The sequence below is a fragment of the Pseudophryne corroboree genome, chromosome 8 (genome assembly GCF_028390025.1).
Source record: "Pseudophryne corroboree isolate aPseCor3 chromosome 8, aPseCor3.hap2, whole genome shotgun sequence".
NCBI classification, from domain to species: Eukaryota; Metazoa; Chordata; class Amphibia; order Anura; family Myobatrachidae; genus Pseudophryne; species Pseudophryne corroboree.
This window is the reverse complement of record NC_086451.1, coordinates 202078921-202100422: the sequence shown is the minus strand read 5'-3', so window position 1 is coordinate 202100422 and position 21502 is coordinate 202078921. Positions and strand designations below refer to the sequence as shown.

General features: G+C 47.7%; 1 long non-coding RNA gene across 1 annotated transcript in view; it reads left to right on the top strand.

Annotated features, from left to right (window-relative positions):
• Nucleotides 1-1820: 1820 nt before the first annotated feature.
• The window catches only part of LOC134947610 (uncharacterized), a 60512-nt gene continuing 40830 nt past the window's right edge, over nt 1821-21502 (top strand). Inside the window, exon 1 of the long non-coding RNA XR_010182651.1 lies at nt 1821-1969. This is a non-coding gene — a long non-coding RNA (uncharacterized LOC134947610). The remainder of the gene's footprint in view (nt 1970-21502) is intronic.

The window sequence follows — 21502 nt, the reverse complement described above, 5'->3', positions numbered from 1 at the left end:
GAAAGGGAACGCCATTAGTACCTTCTTAGGAATTACAAATTTTTTTATCAGGGAAAAGCCACGCTTCTTCACACACTTCATTTAGTTCATCTGATAGGGGAAAAACTACGGGTAGTTTTTTCTCCCCAAACATAATACCCTTTTTTGTGGTACCTGGATGTAAATCAGAAATGTTTAACACCTCTTTCATTGCCTCAATCATGCAGTGAATGGCCCTGACAGGCATTAGGTTTGACTCATCGTCGTCGACACTGTTATCAGTATCCGTGTCGACATCCGGGTCTGCAAACTGAGGTAGCGAGCGTTTTAGAGCCCCTGACGACCCCTGAGGCACCTGGACAGGCACGAGCTGAGATCCCGGCTGTCCCACATTTGGCATGTCGTCAAATTTCTTATGTAAAGAATCTATACGTGCACTCATTTCTTTCCATAAGTTCATCCACTCGGGTGTCTGCCCCGCAGGGGGTGACGTCCCTTCAAAATGCATCTGCTCCGCCTCCACCTCATTATCCTCATCAAACATGTCGACACAGCCGTACCGACACACCCCACACACACAGGGAATGCTCAACAGAGGACAGGACCCACAAAAAGCCCTTTGGGGGGACAGAGTGAGAGTATGCCAGCACACACCAGAGCGCTATATATATACAGGGACTAACTGAGTTATGTCCCTAATAGCTGCTTTTCATATAATATATGTATATATACTGCCAAATTTAATGCCCCCCCTCTCTTTTCCCTCTTACTGTTACTGTATATTGCAGGGAAGAGCCAGGGAGCTTCCTTCCAGCCGAGCTGTGAGGGAAAAATGGCGCCAGTGTGCTGAGGAGATAGGCTCCGCCCCTTTTTCGCGGCCTATTCTCCCGCTTTTTATGGAATTCTGGCAGGGGTATTTACCTCATATATAGCCTCTGGGGTTATATATTGAGGTATTTTAGCCAGCCAAGGTGTTATTATTGCTGCCTCAGGGCGCCCCCCCCCAGCGCCCTGCACCCTCAGTGACCGGAGTGTGAAGTGTGAGAGGAGCAATGGCGCACAGCTGCAGTGCTGTGCGCTACCTTGGTGAAGACAGAGTCTTCATGCCGCCGATTTTCCGGACCATCTTCTTGCTTCTGGCTCTGTAAGGGGGACGGCGGCGCGGCTCCGGGACCAAACACCAAGGACTGGGCCTGCGGTCGATCCCTCTGTAGCTAATGGTGTCCAGTAGCCTAAGAAGCCCAATCCGGCTGCAAGCAGGCGAGTTCGCTTCTTCTCCCCTTAGTCCCTCGCTGCAGTGAGCCTGTTGCCAGCAGGTCTCACTGAAAATAAAAAACCTAAGTCTATTCTTTCTAAGAGCTCAGGAGAGCCCCTAGTGTGCATCCAACCTCGGCCGGGCACGAATTCTAACTGGGGATTGGAGGAGGGTCATGGTGGGAGGAGCCAGTGCACACCAGGTAGTCTGAAATCTTTCTAGAGTGCCCAGCCTCCTTCGGAGCCCGCTATTCCCCATGGTCCTTACGGAGTTCCCAGCATCCACTAGGACGTCAGAGAAATCAAAATAACTAAGCTACTAATTAAGTGACCTGTGCTGCAGGCTGGATATCACTAAAACCTGCACTGTTAGTGTGCCTTGAGGACCGTGGTTGGGAATGCCTGATAGTCACATGAGCTACTGACGTCAGACTTGTAGCTGCACAGGAGGGGGCGTTCCCTCTCTTCCTGTTCTGTGCGTGTCACGCCGCAGTCACGTTGCCTGGGAGACAAGATGACTAGTAGGCCAGCGTGTGACGTCAGAAGGACGTCACTTCCGTACAGTATTTAAAACGCCGGGAAGTGGCGCGCTTTTTCCTACAGAAGAAATGTATACACGTGCTGCACTGCAGTAGCCGGTGACCGGAAGTAACGTTCCACCCAGGAAGCGGCGATTGAGAAGACCGATGCGAATGTTACCCGCTGCCGCCAGCCTCCACCACACCAAGGCGGCCAGGTGAGCTTATTGTGGCGCAGTGGCCGCGGAGCCTGGGGTAGTGAGGCGGGTGATGCCGTAATGCGGGAGCTGCCCACCTAGCCGCATTGTCCCCGTGACGCTGTCCCGCTGACTTTGCGTGTGTGATACGCCAGCGGTGTGCGGGCCGGGTGAGAGACTGCTGCTGTGTGTGTTATCACCACCCAGTACCGCCCTCCGCATATGTCACCGCCTGTGCCGCTTTCGCCCGGGGAGACCGCCCCGGGGATGTACTAACAGCAGGGACACACGGGTTGGTTGTGTGTGTGGGGTGGGCAGTTACCTCGTTCGCTTTACTTCCTGTATGTATATATAACACTCCCCCTTACAATACAGTAACAGCACACACGTATAAAGCTGTTTCCTATAGGTAGAAATAAGCAAAGAACGTATAAGTCTGACTCCAGTGACATGATATCCATATTAATATTTCGGGGTCTAGTCATGAAGTAGTGAAAAGCGTAGAAAAAAGGACCAGTGGAGAAGTTGCCCATGGCAACCAATCGGCTTTGAAGGAAGCCTTTATCAGGTACATTCTATAAAATGTAAAGGAGATGTTGATTGGTTGCCATGGGCAACTTCTCCACAGGTCTATTTACTGTTTTCACTGCTGTATGAATAGACCCCTAAGTGCATTGTCCCATATATATATTTATATCCTGCTAAGGAGACTGTTGTGTCTGGACCAGCAATATGTAGCATGTAGACAGGACACGGCATGGGGTGCAATCTTAAACAGTAATAATGTAGACTTTATTATGAATTGTGTTAACATAGTTAGATTTTTTCCGTTAGTGTGATGCCATTTTCAGCATAAACATGTACAGTACATCTGGAGCTGTTTTCTGTGTGTTTTCAACTTGCTGTATGTATTTTTTTTGTTTTGTGATGCTAATAGCATTTAAGCATATCTACGCCTTATAGCCTGACATTTATTTTGTGTATGTGTGCATAGATATTGATATAACATGCATATAATACATAAATATGTAACATACCTTAACCTCTTAAGTGGCACTAATGTATTTGATACAACCACAGCCAGGAGTGTGTTACCGGACCAGGTCGTATCCGGTATGTCAGTGCTACCCTGCAGCATTCCAGTATGTATTTAGGAAATCCATTATGCGTAAGTGCTGTTACATCGTGCCTGGGCTCCCTGGTGAGGCAGTTCTGGTTTTAGCAATAGATGTGACCTCTTGTTAGCATATTGATATGGTACCATGACTCCTGGCTTGGCCTTCACTGGACAACAGAAGAGAGCAGTTTAGAATTGCCATAGCTATTTAGAATTGAGATTTTGGTGTAATTACAATGGGGTCAATTCTATTCAACGACAGTTGAATAGTGCCGGGAGTTAGCTCCCAGCACTATTCAATACAGCGCCAAGTGACACAAATTGTCTGGAATTCTTCTCTCACCCCCGGGGGATGAGAGAGGTAATCCGACAAAAGTGCGGCCGGCGAGAGGCTGATTCTGTCGGGCATCAGCATCGCGTCTGGTAGTTAAGTTGGAGAATGCCCGTTCTCCCGACAATTCAACCTGTTAAGTCGGTGAGAACGGGCCTTCGCCGACTTAACATGAGCTGAATTGAATAGCGACGGGAGCTAACTCCCGATGCTATTCAACTGTCGCTGAATAGAATTGACCCCAAGGCTCCTATTCCTTGCGTACCTCTTACTGTATGGCTGCAGCAAGAGAAACCTGTTGCTGTCTATCACCTAGTAGTAATTTATTTGGTCTAAATCAGTATAGAACACATACAAAGGCCGATATTCTATTGCTTATCATGCCCGATCTCCCGTCTAAAGTGACGGGAGATCGCGTGGATGATATTCAATTGTCTCTTTTTTGCTCATAGAAGTCTGGTTTAGCCGCGTAAAGCAACTAAACATTACCAAAGTGCTGGGTGCGATTGCGAAAAGTGCCATTTGTGCGCCCAAACGGGTCACTTTTCACACATTTCTGCTTGCCACACCCGGATGATCACTTTTAACCATTAATTTAATCCCACCAGATCTAATTTTTATTCAACAATATACTTATGCAGCAAATTCCCAGCACTTGCCTATATTGACTTGCATGTGTAAAGAGGGCATAATAGACAATCAACAACTGAATTTAACTTTAAACCGTTTGTGGTGTAGTTCTGATAATGTCAAATATTACCTTAAAACGTAAGCTGTATACTTATTATGGACTAAGTACGCAATTGGAGCACGGAGTACCGTAAGGGTACGCACTTAGCGTAGCAGACGCTAGGCCGTGGCGTGACGCAAGAGCGACACGTACGCTCACGGGCTCACGCTTAGTATCGAGCACGCTATAGGCGGCCCGAGTACCGTAACGCTACGCTATTGGCGTAGCGTGCGCTGCGCCGTGAGAGTGAGACACGAGTGGCGCAGACGCTCACAGAATTATACACAGTAAACCTTATTAACAACACACTGTAAGGGTATGCTTATACTGTAAACCTTAGTACTGAGATACTACAATGATGTAACGCTTATAACCCCTGATAATATGAAAGCTGTTTGAGCGATTGAGACGCTCAGTAAACCCTTAGTAGTAAATGATGAAATACACAAGACCTGGTATGAGTTTAAAAACAACTCCGGCTCTAACACCAGGTGGATGATTCTTTTAGTATAAAAAGGGGAAAAACAATACAGCTTATACACTACAGTCCTAACATCAATATCTAAACAGAATAACGAGGAAAAATATAAACATTAGCAAAGCGATCGCAAATACAAGCAAACAGAATGAGAATGAATGGCATACACAAAGGGATAACAAAATGGCTACAGAGAACTTACACACATGGGAATGATTCGCAAGCGCGTTCCTGGATTCCAGCCCTCAGCCTTCAAAGTGAAAACCTTGCAGAGAGAGTGAGTGACTAGCCCAGGGATGGTGGTCCTTTTATACACAGCGTACAGTAACAATACAATGGTCCCTATAATCTCGTTGTTCATTGGACACAGGAATGTGTCTCTGCATTATAACAAAAAGGTCATAGGTGGGTTCAAGCAGGTGGGCTGTGTCTATTTCCAACTGCCCAGGTGGGAGGTATCCTCAGGATTCCCGCCGCATGTGTAATAAACTGCAAATACAGTAAATGTCTATAAACTACTTTTGTACATAACTATACGCAGAAGCGAGCGATCTGTTCCTAACCAACACTGAAATGTTACCATTAAAATACTCTACAGCTGGAGACCAAACACCACCTTTCTACCTTTCTCTGACCCTTCCTATCATGCAAAGAGGAATCCCTCTGTCCAAGAATCATTTACACTAAACATACTTGCTGACATTGTTAAGGGGAATAATATCTATAAAACACACTATATGAGTTAAATATACTGCGATCGAGTCGCTCGCTAGACGCTTACAAACTCCGCCGTAAATACACATCTCCATGCGCAGGAGACGTCGGAGCGTCCCTTACGCAACCTCAGGGGATGCGTACGCACGGGGGAGTGGGTGCACGAGCAGCGGGCATGTGCATTGGGGTTAGTACAAGGCATTGTGAATCAGGATATTTTTCGACTTTGACAGTTCAATATCATTGTAACAATACATCTCTGGTACTATTTCAGCGATATGTATAATATGACACGTTAGGAATAAATTGTCGAAAAAATATCAAAATCATGGAAAAAAGGTTTTATTGAAAATATATATTGAATAGTTTGACGGTATATGAGCAGATTACAGCGTAGTGATAACTGTCCTTGGTATTGAATATCTGACAGGCACTTATTTAAAAGGTTGCTTTGTGCAGAATATTGTTGTTACTTCCACATAAAATTTGTATAATTTTTGTCCTATGTGTAGAATTTCTGCCATCAGTGGCTTGATTCCGTCTGATATCCTGTTGACATGTAAAGTTCCATGTTGGTTGGTCCAGTGCATGGAAACCACTTTTGTTATATGTATGGGCTGAGCCACTTTGTCTGGCCCAGTCACCTGCATCTTTGCCAGTGACTTTGCTTCTCCATGAGTGGTTGGACATGCCAGGCTAATATTGGGTGCTTTGATGTATAGTAATATGATGGAAGCAGTTTCTGTGTTATTCATATTTTATAATCATCCTTGTTGTCTAAAGAGCAAAGGTCTCGATTCAATTCTAAGCGAGTTGAATAGTGTTGGGAATCCACTCCCGGGGCTATTCAATAGAGCTGTTACATCCGATGATGGGATTTCTTCTCGCACCCCCAGAGGAATGCAAGCAAAAATCCGACAAAAGTGCCGGTGCAATGCTGATTTCTGCCCGTAACACGGCGGAAATAGCATTGCGCTGGACATTTACGTTGGAGAATGCTGGTTCTCCCGACAAAACACCCTGTGTAGTCTGGGAGAATGGGCATTAGCCCCGGGAGCTAATTCCCGGCGCTAAGAATTGTATCGAGCCCAAAGAGATGCTCTTTCGTGCAAACCCTGCATACCTTGTCTTCCATGAGGACAGAGCGGAGCTTTGCACGCAGGCTGCCTTCCTACCAAAGGTTGTGTTGGCCTTTCATACAAATCAGAACAAATGGTTGGAGACAATAGTCTCAAACCAGATAAACCGGGGCTGATTAATTATGTTTCATTAAAAACCAATGTTTCTTTAAAGCTGCTGAGTAAAAACAGCTTGCTAGGCTGCACAACAAAAAACTATTAGAACAAATGGGAATTACTCTCTGCTCAGAAACACACTATAAATTATATATGTGTGGTCTGTCATGAAGAATAAATGACTCCGTGAGACTTAATATATAGATTAATAGTTTTATCTAAAAATATTTACGATTGACATATAACCTGTAACACAACACACAAATAGTAATAAGTTAGTAGCTATTCAGCATAAAGTATCTAGTTAGTATTAAGTAAGTAGCTAAAAGCTTATAAATAAGCACTGAAAGTTATTCTTTAGATAAGAAATATCTAAGTATTTATAAACATATAATGGTAAAATATGGATTATTGCACTCCTCGTAGGTATTTATATGATTACACTGGCGTCCCAGTGTGTTGCTGAAATGAATGTTCCGCAGATGATTCACAATAGTTAGTCTAATGAAGGCAGCATAGACTTAGATATATTTACCCTCGTGTTGGTTCCTAAAAGGTTCCGTTTGCAATAATACACGTGGTATGTCTGTTGGGATGTATTTGCTGCTTGATAGTGCTGTACATAACAGCCCCGCTGGGAGGTAAATACGTCCCTGCTCTCCCGTGAGCGCCCCGCTGATACACTCTACGGCTTTTTATGGAAAACTGTGCAGTATGATGAAGCCCTCGCGGCGGAGGTCAGCCCGGACTCACCCGGCGTGTAGCAGCAAGTCCTTGCGGCGGTATATGATAGCGCTATCTGCTGGGATACTGTGTAGACACTGGTAATATTACTGGTCGCAGGTTCGGCATTCAGGACTAGGTCCTGGTGACCACGGACGCAAGCCTCCGAGGCTGGGGAGCAGTCACACTGGGAAGAAATTTCCAAGGTCTCTGGTCAAATCTAGAGACCTGTCTCCACATCAACGTCCTGGAGTTGAGGGCCATATACAACGCCCTACGTCAAGCGGAGGAATTGCTTTGGGACAAACCGGTTCTGATTCAGTCTGACAATGTCACCGCAGTGGCTCATGTAAACCGCCAGGGCGGAACAAGGAGCAGAGTGGCCATGGCAGAAGCGACCAGGATTCTACGCTGGGCGGAAGGCCATATAAGCGCACTATCAGCGGTATTCATCCCGGGGGTGGACAACTGGGAGGCGGACTTCCTCAGCAGGCACGACCTGCATCCGGGAGAGTGGGGACTTCATCATCAAGAAGTCTTCGCACAGATCATGGGTCGGTGGGGACTGCCTCAGATAGACATGATGGCATCCCGTCTCAACAAAAAGCTAAAGCGCTATTGCGCCAGGTCAAGAGACCCTCAGGCGGTAGCTGTAGACGCTCTGGTGACACCTTGGGTGTTCAGATCGGTCTGTGTTTCCTCCTCTACCTCTCATACCCAAGATGTTGAGAAGAATAAGCAGGGTCAGAACTGCCAAAGGTGTTTTAACCCAGAAGCATGGTGATGCCAGCAGGCCGGTAGCCTACTACAGCGCTCAGCTAGACACCATAGCGCGATCCCTCCCCACATGCTTGCGAAGTGTTGCCGCGATAGCATTACTAGTGAGTAAAAGCGAAGATGTAGTGTTAGGACACAACCCATACACCTCATGCAGGGTCAGCCTTACTAAATTCTGCCCAAACCAGACACGTCTCATCTGCACGGTTTACAAGGTGGGAATTAGCACTAATGGCCCCTGTAAACATCACCATAAGGAGATGCAGCGCACTAAATCCTGCAACGTATCTCCCAGGTGTGCCTGGACAGGCACAAAGGGTGGGGGATGAGAATGATGGTGAAGGAGGATTTAGTACAGACACTGACACACATGACTGTATGGAATATTTAACCCAAAATTTCACTGCAAGGCCTGACATCAGTGACAACCCACTGGAAGGTGTAGATTTTACTTTCTACACTGACGGTAGTTGCCACAGACAGACGGACTTAGGATACGGCCACTTTGACGGTACCTGCTGATAAAAAGCAGGAGGCTATCCTGAAGTCTGTATTTACACACTCAGGTACTAGACTGAGACCTGCAGATAGTGCTGCTGCAGCGTGGTCTGTAACCCTGTCAAACAGGGATACTATTTTGCGAACATAAGACGTCGTCTAATATATGAGGGATGCACAGGGGGATATTTTGCCGGCTGGCATCCAGAATTAATGCAATGTCCATTCTGTCAGGAGGGTATTAGAAACCCGACACTGGACAGGTGATGCTGACTTTAAAAGGCACATAGAGCCTTATAAGGGTGAGGAATTGTTTGGGGATGGTCTCTGGGACCTCGTATCCACAGCAACAGCTGGGAAGAAATTTTTTTACCTCAGGTTTCCTCACAGCCTAAGAAAGCACTGTATTATCAGGTACAGTCCTTTCGGCTTCAGAAAAGCAAGCGGGTCAAAGGCGCTTCCTTTCTGCACAGAGATGATGGAAGAGGGAAAAAGCTGCACCAGTCAGCCAGTTCCCAGAATCAAAATTCTTCCCCCGCTTCTCCTGAGTCCACCGCATGACGCGGGGGCTCCAGAGGCGTAGCCAGGTACAGTGGGGGGCCGCCTCAAAAATTTCAGCGATCAGTGGGCTCGCTCACAGGTGGATCCCTGGATCCTTCAAGTAGTATCTCAGGGGTACAAGCTGGAATTCGAGGCGTCTCCCCCCCGCCGTTTCCTCAAATCTGCCTTGCCGACAACTCCCTCAGGCAGGGAGGCTGTGCTAGAGGCAATTCACAAGCTGTATTCCCAGCAGGTGATAGTCAAGGTGCCCCTACTTCAACAAGGACGGGGTTACTATTCCACACTGTTTGTGGTACCGAAACCGGACGGTTCGGTGAGACCCATTTTAAATTTGAAATCCTTGTACACATACATAAAAAAATTCAAGTTCAAGATGGAATCGCTCAGGGCGGTTATTGCAAGCCTGGAGGAGGGGGATTACATGGTATCCCTGGACATCAAGGATGCTTACCTACATGTCCCCGTTTACCATCCTCACCAGGAGTACCTCAGATTTGTGGTACAGGATTGCCATTACCAATTCCAAACACTGCCGTTTGGACTGTCCACGGCACCGAGGGTCTTTACCAAGGTAATGGAAGAAATGATGATACTCCTTCGAAAAAAGGGAGTTTTAATTATCCCGTACTTGGACGATCTCCTTATAAAGGCGAGGTCCAAGGAGCAGTTGTTGGTCGGAGTAGCACTATCTCGGGAAGTGCTACAACAGCACGGATGGATTCTATACATTCCAAAGTCACAGCTGGTTCCTACCACACGCCTACTGTTCCTGGGGATGGTTCTGGACACAGAACAGAAAAAAGTGTTTCTCCCGCAGGAGAAAGCCAAGGAGCTGTCATCTCTAGTCAGAGACCTCCTGAAACCAAAACAGGTATCGGTGCATCACTGCACACGAGTCCTGGGAAAAATGGTAGCTTCTTACAAAGCAAAATTCCATTCGGCAGGTTCCATGCAAGAACCTTTCAGTGGGACCTCTTGGACAAGTGGTCGGGATCACATCTTCAGATGCATCGGCTGATAACCCTGTCTCCAAGGACCAGGGTATCTCTACTGTGGTGGCTGCAGAGTGCTCATCTTCAAGAGGGCCGCAGATTCGGCATACAGGACTGGGTCCTGGTAACCACGGATGCCAGCCTTCGAGGCTGGGGGGCAGTCACACAGGGAAGAAATTTCCAAGGACTTTGGTCAAGTCAGGAGTCGTCCCTACACATAAATATTCTGGAACTGAGGGCCATTTACAATGCCCTAAGTCTGGCAAGGCCTCTGCTTCAAAACCAGCCGGTACTGATCCAATCAGACAACATCACGGCAGTCGCCCTTGTAAACCGACAGGGCGGCTCAAGAAGCAGGATGGCGATGGCAGAAGCCACAAGGATTCTCCGATGGGCGGAGAATCACGTCTTAGCACTGTCAGCAGTGTTCATTCCGGGAGTGGACAACTGGGAAGCAGACTTCCTCAGCAGACACGACCTACACCCGAGAGAGTGGGGACTTCATCCAGAAGTCTTCCAACTGTTGGTAAACCGTTGGGAAAGGCCACAGGTGGACATGATGGCGTCCCGCCTAAACAAAAAACTAGATATTACGCCAGGTCAAGGGACCCTCAGGCAATAGCTGTGGACGCTCTAGTGACACCGTGGGTGTACCAGTCGGTTTATGTATTCCCTCCTCTGCCTCTCATACCAAAGGTACTGAGAATAATAAGAAAACGAGGAGTAAGAACGATACTCGTGGTTCCGGATTGGTACCCAGAATTTCAAGAAATGATATCAGAGGACCCATGGCCTCTACCGCTCAGACAGGACCTGCTGCAGCAGGGGCCCTGTCTGTTCCAAGACTTACCGTGGCTGCGTTTGACGGCATGGCGGTTGAACGCCGGATCCTAGCGGAAAAAGGGATTCCGGATGAGGTCATTCCTACCCTGATCAAGGCTAGGAAGGACGTGACATCGAAACATTATCACCGTATATGGCAAAAATATCTTTCTTGCTGTGAGGCCAGAGCTGCTTCTACGGAGGAGTTCCATTTGGGCTGTCTACTTCACTTCCTTCAAACAGGAGTGAATTTGGGCCTTAAATTAGGGTCCATAAAGGTCCAAATTTCGGCCTTATCCATATTCTTTGAAAGAGAATTGGCCTCTCTTTCTGAAGTACAGACTTTTGTTAAGGGGGTGCTGCATATTCAGCCTCCTTTTGAACCTCTGGTGGCTCCTTGGGATCTTAACATGGTATTACGTTTCCTCAAGTCACCTTGGTTTGAACCACTCAAAACAGTGGAGTTGAAATACCTCACTTGGAAAGTTGTCATGTTGTTGGCATTCGCTTTGGCAAGGCGTGTTTCAGAATTGGCGGCTTTATCACATAAAAGCCCATACCTGGTTTTTCACGTGGATAGGGCAGAGTTGAGGACTCGTCCTCAATTTCTGCCAAAAGTGGTCTCATCTTTTCATATGAACCAACCTATAGTCGTGCCTGTGGACTCACGGGACTTGGAAGATTCCGAGTCTCTGGATGTGGTCAGGGCTTTGAAGATTTATGTGACCAGAACAGCTAGAATTAGGAAGACTGAGGCTCTGTTTGTTCTGTATGCGGCCAACAAGGTTGGCGCGCTCCTGCTTCAAAGCAGACTATTGCTCGCTGGATCTGTAACACGATTCAGCAGGCACATTCTACAGCAGGATTGCCATTGCCTAAATCGGTTAAGGCCCATTCCACTAGGAAGGTGGGCTCTTCTTGGGCGGCTGCCCGAGGGGTCTCGGCATTACAGTTGTGCCGAGAAGCTACTTGGTCGGGGTCAAACACCTTTGCAAAATTCTATAAGTTTGATACCCTGTCTAAGGCGGACCTCCTGTTTGCTCAATCGGAGCTGCAGAGTCATCCGCACTCTCCCGCCCGTTTGGAAGCTTTGGTATAAATCCCCATGGTCCTTACGGAGTCCCAGCATCCTCTAGGACGTTAGAGAAAATAGGATTTTACTTACCGGTAAATCTATTTCTCGTAGTCCGTAGAGGATGCTGTGCTCCCGTCCCAAGTGCGGACTTCTTCTGCAAGACTTGTATATAGTTATTGCTTACATAAGGGTTATGTTGTAGTTTTATCGGTTGAACCGAGGCTATGTTGTTCATACTGTTACTGGGTAGTTTATCACAAGTTATACGGTGTGGCTGGTATGAATCTCGCCCTTAGATTTACAAAAATCCTTCCTCGTACTGTCCATCTCCTCTGGGCACAGTTTCCCTAACTGAGGTCTGGAGGAGGGGCATAGAGGGAGGAGCCAGTGCACACCCAGAATCCAAAGCTTTCTTAAAGTGCCCTATCTCTTGCGGAGCCCGTCTATTCCCCATGGTCCTTACGGAGTCCCAGCATCCTCTACGGACTACGAGAAATAGATTTACCGGTAAGTAAAATCCTATTTCTCTAACGTCCTAGTGGATGCTGGGACTCCGTCAGGACCATGGGGAATAGCGGGCTCCGCAGGAGACAGGGCACATCTAAAAAAGCTTTTAGGTCACATGGTGCGTACTGGCTCCTCCCCCTATGACCCTCCTCCAAGCCTCAGTTAGGTTTTTGTGCCCGTCCGAGAGGGTGCAATCTAGGTGGCTCTCCTAAAGAGCTGTTTAGAAAAGTTTTTTTTTAGGTTTCAATCTCAGTGATTCCTGCTGGCAACAGGATCACTGCATCGAGGGACTTAGGGGAGAGATTTCCAACTCACCTGCGTGCAGGATGGATTGGAGTCTTAGGCTACTGGACACTTAGCTCCAGAGGGAGTCGGAACACAGGTCAGCCTGGGGTTCGTCCCGGAGCCGCGCCGCCGATCCCCCTTACAGACGCTGAAGAGACGGCAGAACGGAGGTCCGGAAAGCAGGCGGCAGAAGACTCCTCAGTCTTCTTGAAGGTAGCGCACAGCACGGCAGCTGTGCGCCATTGTTGTCACACGGCTCACTGACTCAGTCACGGAGGGTGCAGGGCGCTGCTGGGGGCGCCCTGGGCAGCAATATAATTACCTTTAGTGGCAAAATAAATACATCACATATAGCCATTAAGGCTATATGTATGTATTTTAACCCAGGCCAGTTTCTTAAAAACCGGGGAAAAGCCCGCCGAAAAAGGGGCGGAGCTTATTCTCCTCAGCACTCAGCGCCATTTTCCTGCTCAGCTCCGCTGGTGAGGAAGGCTCCCAGGTCTCTCCCCTGCACTGCACTACAGAAACAGGGTAACAAAGAGAAGGGGGGCATAAATTGGCGATATTTATATATTAAGAGCGCATATATAGTAAACAACACCTTCTAGGGTTGTTTATATACATTTATAGCGCTTTTGGTGTGTGCTGGCAAACTCTCCCTCTGTCTCCCCAAAGGGCTAGGGGGTCCTGTCTTCGATTAGAGCATTCCCTGTGTGGCTGCTGTGTGTCGGTACGTGTGTGTCGACATGTATGAGGACGATGTTGGTGTGGAGGCAGAGCAATTGCCGATGATGGTAATGTCACCCCCTAGGGAGTCGACACCGGAATGGATGGCTTTAGTTATGGAATTACGTGATAATGTCAGCACATTACAAAAGTCAGTTGACGAAATAAGACGCCCGGCAAACCAGTTAGTACCGGTTCAGGCGTCTCAGACACCGTCAGGGGCTGTAAAACGTCCTTTACCTCAGTCAGTCGACACGGGTACCGACACAGATGAATCTAGTGTCGACGGTGAAGAAACAAACGTATTTTCCAATAGGGCCACACGTTATATGATCACGGCAATGAAGGAGGCTTTGCAGATCTCTGATACTGCTGGTACCTCAAAAAGGGGTATTATGTGGGGGGTGAAAAAACTACCTGTATTTTTTCCAGAATCAGAGGAATTGAATGACGTGTGTGATGAAGCGTGGGTTAACCCCGATAGAAAACTGCTAATTTCCAAGAAGTTATTGGCATTATACCCTTTCCCACCAGAGGTTAGGGCGCGCTGGGAAACACCCCCTAGGGTGGATAAGGCGCTCACACGTTTATCAAAGCAAGTGGCGTTGCCGTCTCCTGATACGGCCGCCCTCAAGGATCCAGCAGATAGGAGGCTGGAAACTACACTGAAGAGTATATACACACATACTGGTGTTCTACTGCGACCGGCAATAGCCTCAGCCTGGATGTGCAGTGCTGGGGTAGTGTGGTTGGATTCTCTGACTGAAAATATTGATACCCTGGATAGGGACAGTATTTTATTGACTCTAGAGCAATTAAAGGATGCTTTCCTTTATATGCGAGATGCTCAGAGGGATGTTTGTACTCTAGCATCAAGAGTAAGCGCGATGTCCATATCTGCCAGAAGAAGTTTATGGACGCGACAGTGGTCAGGTGATGTGGATTCCAAGAGGCATATGGAAGTATTGCCATATAAAGGAGAGGAATTGTTTGGGGTCGGTCTTTCGGACCTGGTGGCCACGGCAACTGCCGGCAAATCCACTTTTTTTACCTCAGACCCCCTCCCAACAGAAAAAGACACCGTCTTTTCAGCCGCAGTCCTTTCGCTCCTATAAAAAGCGACCAAAAGGACAGTCTTATCTGCCGCGAGGCAGAGGAAAGGGTAAGAGGGCAGCAAGCAGCCCCTGCCCAGGAACAGAAGCCCGCCCCGGCTTCTACAAAGCCATCAGCATGACGCTGGGGCTTTACAAGCGGACTCAGGAACGGTGGGGGGTCGACTCAAGATTTTCAGCAATCAATGGGTTCACTCACAAGTGGACCCGTGGGTCCTGCAGATAGTATCTCAGGGTTACATGCTGGAGTTCGAAAGGTCTCCCCCTCGCCGGTTCCTAAAGTCTGCTTTACCAACGTCTCCCTCAGAAAGGACGTCGGTTTTGGAAGCCATTCACAAGCTGTATTCTCAGCAGGTGATAGTCAAGGTACCCCTCCTACAACAGGGAAAGGGGTATTATTCCACACTATTTGTGGTACCGAAACCGGACGGTTCGGTAAGGCCTATTCTAAATCTGAAATCCTTGAACCTGTACATAAAGAAATTCAAGTTCAAGATGGAGTCACTCAGAGCAGTGATAGCGAATCTGGAAGAAGGAGACTTCATGGTGTCCTTGGACATAAAAGATGCTTATCTACATGTCCCGATTTACCCCTCACACCAAGGGTATCTCAGGTTCGTGATACAAGACTGTCATTATCAGTTTCAAACGCTGCCGTTTGGGTTGTCCACGGCCCCTCGGGTCTTTACCAAGGTAATGACCGAAATGATGGTTCTTCTACGAAGAAAAGGCGTATTAATTATCCCTTACTTGGACGATCTCCTGATAAGGGCAAAGTCCAGAGAACAGCTGGAAGTCGGTGTAGCGCTAACACAAGTAGTGCTTCAGCAACACGGGTGGATTCTAAATCTTCCAAAATCTCAATTGACCCCGACAACACATCTGCTGTTCCTGGGCATGATTCTGGACACGGTTCAGAAAAAGGTATTTCTCCCGGAAGAGAAAGCAAGGGAGTTATCCGAACTTGTCAAGAACCTCCTAAAACCAGGAACTGTGTCAGTACATCAATGCACAAGAGTCCTGGGAAAGATGGTGGCTTCGTACGAAGCGATTCCATTCGGCAGATTCCATGCACGAACATTTCAGTGGGATCTGCTGGACAAATGGTCCGGATCGCATCTGCACATGCATCAGCGGATAACACTGTCACCGAGAACAAGGTTGTCTCTCCTGTGGTTGCAGACTGCCCATCTGTTAGTGGGCCGCAGATTCGGCATACAGGACTGGGTCCTGGTGACTACGGATGCCAGCCTACGAGGTTGGGGAGCAGTCACAAAGGGAAGAAACTTCCAGGGCGTGTGGTCAAACCTGGAGACGTCTCTTCACATAAATATACTGGAGCTAAGAGCGATCTACAATGCTCTAAGCCTGGCAAAATCGCTGCTTCAGGGTCAGCCGGTGTTGATCCAGTCCGACAACATCACGGCAGTCGCCCACGTAAACCGACAAGGCGGCACGAGAAGCAGGAGTGCAATGGCAGAAGCTGCAAGGATTCTGCGCTGGGCGGAGAATCATGTCGTAGCACTGTCAGCAGTGTTCATCCCGGGAGTGGACAACTGGGAAGCAGATTTCCTCAGCAGACACGACCTTCACCCGGGAGAGTGGGGACTTCATCCAGAAGTTTTCCACATGATTGTGAACCGTTGGGAAAAACCAAAGGTGGACATGATGGCGTCTCGCCTCAACAAAAAATTGGACAGGTATTGCGCCAGGTCAAGAGACCCTCAGGCAATAGCTGTGGACGCTCTGGTAACACCGTGGGTGTACCAGTCAGTGTATGTGTTCCCTCCTCTGCCTCTCATACCAAAGGTACTGAGAATTATACGGAAAAGAGGAGTAAGAACAATACTGGTAGCTCCGGACTGGCCAAGAAGAACTTGGTATCCGGAACTTCAAGAGATGCTCACGGAGGATCCGTGGCCTCTACCTCTAAGAAGGGATCTGCTTCAGCAGGGACCTTGTATGTTCCAAGACTTACCGCGGCTGCGTTTGACGGCATGGCGGTTGAACGCCGGATTCTAAAAGAGAAGGGCATTCCTGAGGAAGTTATTCCTACTTTAATTAAAGCCAGGAAAGAAGTGACCGCACAACATTATCACCGCATTTGGAGAAAATATGTTGCGTGGTGTGAGGCCAAGAAGGCTCCAACGGAAGAATTTCAATTGGGTCGATTCTTACATTTCCTGCAAGCAGGATTGTCTATGGGCCTCAAATTGGGGTCCATTAAAGTTCAAATTTCGGCCTTATCAATTTTCTACCAGAAGGTATTGGCGTCAGTGCCTGAAGTACAAACTTTTGTCAAAGGTGTACTACATATACAACCCCCAATAGTGCCTCCAGTGGCACCGTGGGATTTGAACGTGGTTCTAAATTTTCTCAAATCTCATTGGTTTGAGCCTTTAAAATCGGTAGATTTAAAATACCTTACATGGAAGGTAACCATGCTGTTGGCCCTGGCTTCAGCCAGGAGAGTTTCGGAGTTGGCAGCTTTGTCATACAAAAGCCCATATCTGATATTCCATTCGGACAGGGCAGAATTGAGGACACGTCCTCAATTTCTCCCTAAGGTGGTTTCGGCATTTCACTTGAACCAGCCTATTGTGGTGCCTGCGGCTACTAGCGACTTGGAGGACTCCAAGTTACTGGACGTTGTCAGAGCATTAAAAATATATATTTCAAGGACAGCTGGAGTCAGAAAATCTGACTCGTTGTTTACATTGTATGCACCCAACAAGTTGGGTGCTCCTGCGTCTAAACAGACGATTGCACGTTGGATATGTAGTACAATCCAACTTGCACATTCTGTGGCAGGCCTGCCACAGCCTAAATCTGTAAAGGCCCATTCCACAAGGAAAGTGGGCTCATCCTGGGCGGCTGCCCGAGGAGTCTCGGCATTACAACTTTGCCGAGCAGCTACGTGGTCAGGGGAGAACACGTTTGTAAAATTTTACAAATTTGATACTCTGGCTAAAGAGGACCTGGAGTTCTCTCATTCGGTGCTGCAGAGTCATCCGCACTCTCCCGCCCGTTTGGGAGCTTTGGTATAATCCCCATGGTCCTGACGGAGTCCCAGCATCCACTAGGACGTTAGAGAAAATAAGAATTTACTTACCGATAATTCTATTTCTCAGTCCGTAGTGGATGCTGGGCGCCCATCCCAAGTGCGGATTGTCTGCAATGCTTGTACATAGTTATTGTTACAAAAATCGGGTTATTACTGTTGTTGTGAGCCATCTGTTCAGAGGCTACTTCGTTTGTGTTATCATACTGTTAACTGGGTTCAGATCACAAGTTGTACGGTGTGATTGGTGTGGCTGGTATGAGTCTTACCCGGGATTCAAGATCCTTCCTTATTGTGTACGCTCGTCCGGGCACAGTACCTAACTGAGGCTTGGAGGAGGGTCATAGGGGGAGGAGCCAGTACGCACCATGTGACCTAAAAGCTTTTTTAGATGTGCCCTGTCTCCTGCGGAGCCCGCTATTCCCCATGGTCCTGACGGAGTCCCAGCATCCACTACGGACTATGAGAAATAGAATTATCGGTAAGTAAATTCTTATTTTTTCTGTTACGATCTCACTGCTCTTCCCTCTGTTCCACACTATTAGGTAAATGTATGAAGCAGTGATAAGAGTGGAGAAGTTAACCAGTGGAGAAGTTTCCTATGGCAACCAATCAGCATTGAAGTAACATTTATAATTTGCATGCCATAAAATTATACAGAGCAGTGGATTGGTTGCATGGGCAACTTCTCCACTGGCTCACTTTTCCACCCTTATCACTGCTTCATACAATTACCCCTATGTCCTTGCTGTTCCCTTGGTTCCACACTACCATGTCCCTGCTGTACCCACTAGTCCCTGCTACTGTGTCCCTGCTGTTCCCCCTTTTTCCTGTTACAATGTCACACCGCTGTACCCTCTGTTCCCTGCAATTATATATCCTACTGCTTTGCCGTCTATTCCCTGCTACTCTGTCACACTGATGTTCCCTTGATTCCCCATTACTGTGTCACAGTACTGTTCCCTGCTACTATGTCACTGTCAATCCCTTTATTCCCTGCCACTGTCACACTACTGTGCTTTCTATTACTCATTACTGTGTCACATTACTGTTTCACCTATTTTCTGCTACTATGTTGCTACTTTTCCCTCTACTTCCCATTAATATACCACACTACTGTGTGTGTCATCATTTGACCCAAAAATAACATGACATATTAGTGACTGTGTCAGACATAGCTCTAGTGCCTGCGTAGACAGCAGATTGTATGTCCTGTGTACACATAAAGCTGATTGGCCGTGGGTACAGCTGGGTTGCACCGCATTGATGTTAGTTTCTAGTGCAAATTGCCACTCAGCTCAGTAGAAACTGGCTTCTCCTCCTCCACCCCCTCCTCTGGTGCTCTGGCTGGCAGCGGGCTCTCCTCCAGCACCAAGCAATGCTGCTACTATTCCTTGCTACTATGTAACATTACTGTTATGTAGTGTTCATGCTGGGCTGTTTTAGCAGGGCGCCGCGCCCTGCCTGATTTTTTTTAAGGGCAAAATCCGCCCTTCCCTTTCCGCGGCGCCCTGCTAGAACAGCCGCCCGCTTCCTGTCCTCCCAGCATGTAAAGCTGCCGTGCAGATGCGTGCTGCATCCATTCACGGTGAGAGCGCTTTGGGGAATCTGGGCACCTCCGTAGGTGCTGGGCACGCCCCCAACAGTGTCGCCACCGGCCGCCCACGCCACCTGTTTTATAGTCTGTGGGCTGAACTGCCCACTTTTATTACGGAAAATGATCACGCCCCCTATTTTGCGTGGCCATGTCCCTTTTTTGGCTCGCCGCGCGCACGCGTTTGTGCCCTTCACAGTCCGGCACCCTAGCCAAAACCTAGCGTGAACACTATTGTGTAAGCTCGGGGAATGGTTACCGGCTGACAGCAGCAAGCCACAGGGACCTGGCGGATGTTTCCAGCTGCTGCAGCAAGCTGCAGGGGCATGGGAGGAGGGGTGGCAGCTATCACCGTCCATGACAGCATGGTACTTGGGGGTGGATGGTGGTGGCTGCTACAGGAGGGGAGGGGTGTTGGGCATCATTGCCCGCGATCAATATAAGCTCTGGCGAGAAGAGGGGTCAGGCATCAATGTAAGCTCCGGCAGGAGGGGGTTCAGGCATCACTTCCTGTGGCTGAATTTAAGCTTTGGCAGGAGAGGGAGGTTTCGGGCATTTCTGCCCGGCTGTACTGGGGCAAGGAAATGATGGATCAGTGTGTAAATGTTGAGAGAGTCCCATAGGTGTCAGGGGGCTAGTGGAGATAGGCAGCCTGTCAAACAAGAGAGGGATGAATTTGGAGATGTCTCCACATGAAACCCCCTGACCCGTGGCCACACAGCTTATAGGGTACAGCTACCAACCTCCTCAGCCACAAGGCGCTCAACACAGCCCCTCAGCAATACTAGACCATGCATACCAGCTGAAATTGGGAAAGAGACCAGGACAGTAGGCAGTCAGCACATGCACTCTTGTGTCCATACAATGGCTACTGCAATGATAGAGACATGCTCACGTGCGGGAACTGCTTCCTCCCTCTCTGTAAAAAATGTTTGCCAGGAAACAGAATTTGACCGCCATTGGTGACCTGGCATCCAGGATTAGTCGAGCCCTGCACTAAGTATAGCATCATGCTGTATGATGCCTACCTGATGTCACTACCATAACCAGTTTGCTTTTTTTTTTTAAGAGTATTTTTTTTTTATTGAAGAAAAAAAAAAAGAGCAGCACATATATACATAATATAAACAGTGTCACATAGGAGTCGATTCAAGTCGTCAACAGTTAAATAGCGCCGGCAATTAGCTCCCGACGCTATTCAATTCAGCTCCAGTTAAGTCGGCGATGGCCTGTTCTCACCGACTTAATAGGTCGTTTTGTCGGGAGAACGGGCATTCTCCGACTTAACTACCCGCGGCGATGCTGATTCCCGACAGAATCAGCCTCGTGTCGGCCGCAGTTTTGTCAGGTTTCTTCTCTCATACCCCGGGGATGAGAGAAGAATTCCCGATAATTGAGGGTCACTCGTCGCTGTATTGCATTGACCCCATAGAGGGAAAAGCTGTATACATAGTCAATTGCCAAAATATTCAGCAAACATAAAACAAGTCAACAAAACATTGAATCTGTGATGCAATAAAAGGATCAAATAAGAAAGAACTGTACGTGTATTATTATACTCTCGTCAATATAATTTTTGTAAATTTTTGAAATTTATAACTAACCTAAGGTGATCCAAAGATCCGAACTTGCTGACGTAAACCTTAACATTCAATATCAAATAAAGTATAAACCGAAAGACCAAGACTATACGCTCTGAACTGAGCATATCTTCACATAGATATTATAGAAACATCCGGTGCTGAATAAGGAGAATCAAGCCAAAAGAACTATATTCTCTCAAACTAGAATTAGCATTATTCTGCATATAAACAAATCGTTCCTTAAAAACGGTGTCATTAACAAGTGCTCTAAAAGCGGATAATGTGGGACCTTTATGGCACATCCATCCCCTAGCAATACACATTTTCTCTAATGCACACACATTATGAACATATAGCCCCTCCCATTTGGGGGAGAGCTAGAAGCATCCACTCCAAGAACACATAATTTCGGAGTTAATATTAAAGGAATATCCGTATCCCCCAGGATCGACCTGACCCCCATCCAGAATATCTGCAAAGTACTGCAGTCCCACAGCAAATGCAGAAAGGTACCCTGGGCAGCACCGCATTTAGTGCGTAATGACCATCCCAATCCTGCTCAGTGTCACAGGGGTCATATAGGTACGGTGAAGTATATAAAACTGGATCTGCTGAAATCGAAGAGATTTCGTA